This window comes from Pelmatolapia mariae, linkage group LG18 (assembly GCF_036321145.2).
Source record: "Pelmatolapia mariae isolate MD_Pm_ZW linkage group LG18, Pm_UMD_F_2, whole genome shotgun sequence".
NCBI classification, from domain to species: Eukaryota; Metazoa; Chordata; class Actinopteri; order Cichliformes; family Cichlidae; genus Pelmatolapia; species Pelmatolapia mariae.
Window position 1 is genome coordinate 25,879 of NC_086243.1, and position 6,291 is coordinate 32,169.

The following is a 6,291-nucleotide window of genomic DNA, read 5'->3' on the forward strand; positions in this document are numbered from 1 at the left end:
TAAAAGCAAAATAATGTTTCACAAAAACTAAGAAAGAATTTTTTCAACTAAAAGCACAAGTAGGAGGAGCTAACAAAAGTATAAAAAGCCAAGAGAGGCAAACAGAAAACAGAACGACAGAGACAAGACACACTGGGTCGGCCTGAAGAAGGCAAAAACATGCCGAAACGTCGCGAACGGCCCAGTGATGCTAAAGTGCACTACTACCCTAGATATGGGCAATTTTTTGAATCAGGGCAGGGACACCACCACCCGGCCCCATCGATGGCCCGTGCACCTCAGGCTGCCAGCTTGCTGGTGGCCTGCTCTGACTCAAAACCCTTACCGGCCAGTGCCTCGTGGGGTTGGGGGTGCCCCTGCCCTCTATTTAACCCTAACCCTAACCATGGGGGGGTCCCTAACACAAAACGAACAAAAAAAGACAAAAAGTCACGTACAAGAAAGAAAAACAAACAGAAAAAGAGTGAGACAAGACAAAGAGAATAACGTACACGAAACAACAGGAAAGGATTTAAAGGAAGGGGGTGCCATAAACATAAATAGAGTGAACACAAGGACGGGATGTCAAAACAGACAGGGGGTGCCATTAAAAGATAAAGAAAAACAAAGAGATGAAAGAAAACAAAGAGAAAAACAAGTGAAAGATAAAGAGAAAAACAGTGAGAAAAACAAAGAGATGAAAGAAAAGAAATAGAGAAAAACAAGTGAAAAACAAAGAGAAAAACAGTAAGACAAAGAGAAAAGTCAAAGAAAACCAAGTAAAAGCAAAATAATGTTTCACAAAAACTAAGAAAGAATTTTTTCAACTAAAAGCACAAGTAGGAGGAGCTAACAAAAGTATAAAAAGCCAAGAGAGGCAAACAGAAAACAGAACGACAGAGACAAGACACACTGGGTCGGCCTGAAGAAGGCAAAAACATGCCGAAACGTCGCGAACGGCCCAGTGATGCTAAAGTGCACTACTACCCTAGATATGGGCAATTTTTTGAATCAGGGCAGGGACACCACCACCCGGCCCCATCGATGGCCCGTGCACCTCAGGCTGCCAGCTTGCTGGTGGCCTGCTCTGACTCAAAACCCTTACCGGCCAGTGCCTCGTGGGGTTGGGGGTGCCCCTGCCCTCTATTTAACCCTAACCCTAACCATGGGGGGGTCCCTAACACAAAACGAACAAAAAAAGACAAAAAGTCACGTACAAGAAAGAAAAACAAACAGAAAAAGAGTGAGACAAGACAAAGAGAATAACGTACACGAAACAACAGGAAAGGATTTAAAGGAAGGGGGTGCCATAAACATAAATAGAGTGAACACAAGGACGGGATGTCAAAACAGACAGGGGGTGCCATTAAAAGATAAAGAAAAACAAAGAGATGAAAGAAAACAAAGAGAAAAACAAGTGAAAGATAAAGAGAAAAACAGTGAGAAAAACAAAGAGATGAAAGAAAAGAAATAGAGAAAAACAAGTGAAAAACAAAGAGAAAAACAGTAAGACAAAGAGAAAAGTCAAAGAAAACCAAGTAAAAGCAAAATAATGTTTCACAAAAACTAAGAAAGAATTTTTTCAACTAAAAGCACAAGTAGGAGGAGCTAACAAAAGTATAAAAAGCCAAGAGAGGCAAACAGAAAACAGAACGACAGAGACAAGACACACTGGGTCGGCCTGAAGAAGGCAAAAACATGCCGAAACGTCGCGAACGGCCCAGTGATGCTAAAGTGCACTACTACCCTAGATATGGGCAATTTTTTGAATCAGGGCAGGGACACCACCACCCGGCCCCATCGATGGCCCGTGCACCTCAGGCTGCCAGCTTGCTGGTGGCCTGCTCTGACTCAAAACCCTTACCGGCCAGTGCCTCGTGGGGTTGGGGGTGCCCCTGCCCTCTATTTAACCCTAACCCTAACCATGGGGGGGTCCCTAACACAAAACGAACAAAAAAAGACAAAAAGTCACGTACAAGAAAGAAAAACAAACAGAAAAAGAGTGAGACAAGACAAAGAGAATAACGTACACGAAACAACAGGAAAGGATTTAAAGGAAGGGGGTGCCATAAACATAAATAGAGTGAACACAAGGACGGGATGTCAAAACAGACAGGGGGTGCCATTAAAAGATAAAGAAAAACAAAGAGATGAAAGAAAACAAAGAGAAAAACAAGTGAAAGATAAAGAGAAAAACAGTGAGAAAAACAAAGAGATGAAAGAAAAGAAATAGAGAAAAACAAGTGAAAAACAAAGAGAAAAACAGTAAGACAAAGAGAAAAGTCAAAGAAAACCAAGTAAAAGCAAAATAATGTTTCACAAAAACTAAGAAAGAATTTTTTCAACTAAAAGCACAAGTAGGAGGAGCTAACAAAAGTATAAAAAGCCAAGAGAGGCAAACAGAAAACAGAACGACAGAGACAAGACACACTGGGTCGGCCTGAAGAAGGCAAAAACATGCCGAAACGTCGTGAACGGCCCAGTGATGCTAAAGTGCACTACTACCCTAGATATGGGCAATTTTTTGAATCAGGGCAGGGACACCACCACCCGGCCCCATCGATGGCCCGTGCACCTCAGGCTGCCAGCTTGCTGGTGGCCTGCTCTGACTCAAAACCCTTACCGGCCAGTGCCTCGTGGGGTTGGGGGTGCCCCTGCCCTCTATTTAACCCTAACCCTAACCATGGGGGGGTCCCTAACACAAAACGAACAAAAAAAGACAAAAAGTCACGTACAAGAAAGAAAAACAAACAGAAAAAGAGTGAGACAAGACAAAGAGAATAACGTACACGAAACAACAGGAAAGGATTTAAAGGAAGGGGGTGCCATAAACATAAATAGAGTGAACACAAGGACGGGATGTCAAAACAGACAGGGGGTGCCATTAAAAGATAAAGAAAAACAAAGAGATGAAAGAAAACAAAGAGAAAAACAAGTGAAAGATAAAGAGAAAAACAGTGAGAAAAACAAAGAGATGAAAGAAAAGAAATAGAGAAAAACAAAGAGAAAAACAGTAAGACAAAGAGAAAAGTCAAAGAAAACCAAGTAAAAGCAAAATAATGTTTCACAAAAACTAAGAAAGAATTTTTTCAACTAAAAGCACAAGTAGGAGGAGCTAACAAAAGTATAAAAAGCCAAGAGAGGCAAACAGAAAACAGAACGACAGAGACAAGACACACTGGGTCGGCCTGAAGAAGGCAAAAACATGCCGAAACGTCGCGAACGGCCCAGTGATGCTAAAGTGCACTACTACCCTAGATATGGGCAATTTTTTGAATCAGGGCAGGGACACCACCACCCGGCCCCATCGATGGCCCGTGCACCTCAGGCTGCCAGCTTGCTGGTGGCCTGCTCTGACTCAAAACCCTTACCGGCCAGTGCCTCGTGGGGTTGGGGGTGCCCCTGCCCTCTATTTAACCCTAACCCTAACCATGGGGGGGTCCCTAACACAAAACGAACAAAAAAAGACAAAAAGTCACGTACAAGAAAGAAAAACAAACAGAAAAAGAGTGAGACAAGACAAAGAGAATAACGTACACGAAACAACAGGAAAGGATTTAAAGGAAGGGGGTGCCATAAACATAAATAGAGTGAACACAAGGACGGGATGTCAAAACAGACAGGGGGTGCCATTAAAAGATAAAGAAAAACAAAGAGATGAAAGAAAACAAAGAGAAAAACAAGTGAAAGATAAAGAGAAAAACAGTGAGAAAAACAAAGAGATGAAAGAAAAGAAATAGAGAAAAACAAAGAGAAAAACAGTAAGACAAAGAGAAAAGTCAAAGAAAACCAAGTAAAAGCAAAATAATGTTTCACAAAAACTAAGAAAGAATTTTTTCAACTAAAAGCACAAGTAGGAGGAGCTAACAAAAGTATAAAAAGCCAAGAGAGGCAAACAGAAAACAGAACGACAGAGACAAGACACACTGGGTCGGCCTGAAGAAGGCAAAAACATGCCGAAACGTCGCGAACGGCCCAGTGATGCTAAAGTGCACTACTACCCTAGATATGGGCAATTTTTTGAATCAGGGCAGGGACACCACCACCCGGCCCCATCGATGGCCCGTGCACCTCAGGCTGCCAGCTTGCTGGTGGCCTGCTCTGACTCAAAACCCTTACCGGCCAGTGCCTCGTGGGGTTGGGGGTGCCCCTGCCCTCTATTTAACCCTAACCCTAACCATGGGGGGGTCCCTAACACAAAACGAACAAAAAAAGACAAAAAGTCACGTACAAGAAAGAAAAACAAACAGAAAAAGAGTGAGACAAGACAAAGAGAATAACGTACACGAAACAACAGGAAAGGATTTAAAGGAAGGGGGTGCCATAAACATAAATAGAGTGAACACAAGGACGGGATGTCAAAACAGACAGGGGGTGCCATTAAAAGATAAAGAAAAACAAAGAGATGAAAGAAAACAAAGAGAAAAACAAGTGAAAGATAAAGAGAAAAACAGTGAGAAAAACAAAGAGATGAAAGAAAAGAAATAGAGAAAAACAAGTGAAAAACAAAGAGAAAAACAGTAAGACAAAGAGAAAAGTCAAAGAAAACCAAGTAAAAGCAAAATAATGTTTCACAAAAACTAAGAAAGAATTTTTTCAACTAAAAGCACAAGTAGGAGGAGCTAACAAAAGTATAAAAAGCCAAGAGAGGCAAACAGAAAACAGAACGACAGAGACAAGACACACTGGGTCGGCCTGAAGAAGGCAAAAACATGCCGAAACGTCGCGAACGGCCCAGTGATGCTAAAGTGCACTACTACCCTAGATATGGGCAATTTTTTGAATCAGGGCAGGGACACCACCACCCGGCCCCATCGATGGCCCGTGCACCTCAGGCTGCCAGCTTGCTGGTGGCCTGCTCTGACTCAAAACCCTTACCGGCCAGTGCCTCGTGGGGTTGGGGGTGCCCCTGCCCTCTATTTAACCCTAACCCTAACCATGGGGGGGTCCCTAACACAAAACGAACAAAAAAAGACAAAAAGTCACGTACAAGAAAGAAAAACAAACAGAAAAAGAGTGAGACAAGACAAAGAGAATAACGTACACGAAACAACAGGAAAGGATTTAAAGGAAGGGGGTGCCATAAACATAAATAGAGTGAACACAAGGACGGGATGTCAAAACAGACAGGGGGTGCCATTAAAAGATAAAGAAAAACAAAGAGATGAAAGAAAACAAAGAGAAAAACAAGTGAAAGATAAAGAGAAAAACAGTGAGAAAAACAAAGAGATGAAAGAAAAGAAATAGAGAAAAACAAAGAGAAAAACAGTAAGACAAAGAGAAAAGTCAAAGAAAACCAAGTAAAAGCAAAATAATGTTTCACAAAAACTAAGAAAGAATTTTTTCAACTAAAAGCACAAGTAGGAGGAGCTAACAAAAGTATAAAAAGCCAAGAGAGGCAAACAGAAAACAGAACGACAGAGACAAGACACACTGGGTCGGCCTGAAGAAGGCAAAAACATGCCGAAACGTCGCGAACGGCCCAGTGATGCTAAAGTGCACTACTACCCTAGATATGGGCAATTTTTTGAATCAGGGCAGGGACACCACCACCCGGCCCCATCGATGGCCCGTGCACCTCAGGCTGCCAGCTTGCTGGTGGCCTGCTCTGACTCAAAACCCTTACCGGCCAGTGCCTCGTGGGGTTGGGGGTGCCCCTGCCCTCTATTTAACCCTAACCCTAACCATGGGGGGGTCCCTAACACAAAACGAACAAAAAAAGACAAAAAGTCACGTACAAGAAAGAAAAACAAACAGAAAAAGAGTGAGACAAGACAAAGAGAATAACGTACACGAAACAACAGGAAAGGATTTAAAGGAAGGGGGTGCCATAAACATAAATAGAGTGAACACAAGGACGGGATGTCAAAACAGACAGGGGGTGCCATTAAAAGATAAAGAAAAACAAAGAGATGAAAGAAAACAAAGAGAAAAACAAGTGAAAGATAAAGAGAAAAACAGTGAGAAAAACAAAGAGATGAAAGAAAAGAAATAGAGAAAAACAAGTGAAAAACAAAGAGAAAAACAGTAAGACAAAGAGAAAAGTCAAAGAAAACCAAGTAAAAGCAAAATAATGTTTCACAAAAACTAAGAAAGAATTTTTTCAACTAAAAGCACAAGTAGGAGGAGCTAACAAAAGTATAAAAAGCCAAGAGAGGCAAACAGAAAACAGAACGACAGAGACAAGACACACTGGGTCGGCCTGAAGAAGGCAAAAACATGCCGAAACGTCGCGAACGGCCCAGTGATGCTAAAGTGCACTACTACCCTAGATATGGGCAATTTTTTGAATCAGGGCAGGGACACCACCAC